The sequence below is a fragment of the Chrysochloris asiatica genome, unplaced genomic scaffold, assembly GCF_000296735.1.
Source record: "Chrysochloris asiatica unplaced genomic scaffold, ChrAsi1.0 scaffold00077, whole genome shotgun sequence".
Lineage (NCBI taxonomy): Eukaryota > Metazoa > Chordata > Mammalia > Afrosoricida > Chrysochloridae > Chrysochloris > Chrysochloris asiatica.
In genome coordinates this window covers 10,336,962-10,338,315 of record NW_006408595.1, presented here as the reverse complement: position 1 = coordinate 10,338,315, position 1,354 = coordinate 10,336,962, and positions in this window count along the sequence as shown.

Genomic DNA, 1,354 nt, shown 5'->3' with positions numbered 1-1,354 from the left:
GAAGACCCCCAGAGAGATGGATTGGCACAATGGCAGCATCAATGGGCTCAAGCGTGGTAACAGTAGTAAGATTGGCCCAGGATCGGGCAGTGTTTTCTTCTGCTGTGCATAGTGTCGCTATGAGTTGGTACCAACTCAATAGCACCTAACAACAACAACAACAAGGCTATAAATCTTTGTGGGAGCAGAGAGTCTCATCTTTCTCACATGGAGTTACTGATGGATTCGAACTGTTGAATTTGTGGTTAGCAATTTAACAGGTAACCCACTCCACCACAGGGGCTACCTTAATTATCACACTAGAGGAATTTAAAACTACAAATAATCAGAAAATAGTTTTAATTAGGGTTTTCTGTTTGGTTTTGCTAAACGCCTTTTTAAGGTTTACAAAAACAAGGTAGTTTAAGGAAGAAAATATTCAACTTGTCAATATGCATGTCAATATGGGATAAAAGTTGTATGTGTGATAAGTTCGATGTTTTTATTAGATAGTCAAAATTGTTTGATCATCATTTTCCTATTTCCAATAACCCAACAAATTTTATCATGAAACAAAGAAATTCTTTTTTAAAAATCACAAGTTAAAATATATTTTATTTTGTTAGGCCTATTAATGGAGTCCTGGTGTAGTGCTTCGGGTTAATGTGCTCGACTGCAACGTCTGTTTGTACCATAAAGTTGACAGTTCAAGCTCACCAGTCCCTTCTCAGAAACTCTATACAGGGTTGCTATGAGTCGGAGTCGACTTGATGGCACTTAAGAAAAACAAGGCCTGTTAATAAGTGTAACTTGGAAAAGAATTATCTGATCCAAAACGTTATTAGGATCACATTTGAGAAATCTTGCCCCTACATAATGTAAGGCATGTCTGTATATACACATTAAACTTGGGACATAATCTCAGGAATTTGAGGGACTTCCTATCTATAGACGAACTTTAAGCCAATGAAGGCAAGGTCAAACCTCCTGCTGAAAGGCTTTATGTAGTACTATTTCAGAAAGTAAGTCAGACTACTATGAGCTCTGTTTAAAAAACCTGAATTAGATTTTAGAAGGGCATCAAAAATGTGTTTAATGGTTTAGATTCTTTTAAATAAAGCACATACTTTAACAAAAACTTTCCACTTTATTTTCAAATTAATGTGTATTTTAAGCCAAACGTGATGCAGATGTTTTTCATTCATATACTAATATATCAAGATGTTGTTTTGTATGGACAATTTGAAGTTAGCAAAGTTGGGTGAAACTTCTTTTTTGCAAGTCTCCCAAGAGTCATTTAAGTTTTAAAGATAGGAAGTAATATTTTTCCATTAAGAAACTCACTAACATAGGTTCAAGTGGTGTACAAGTATGC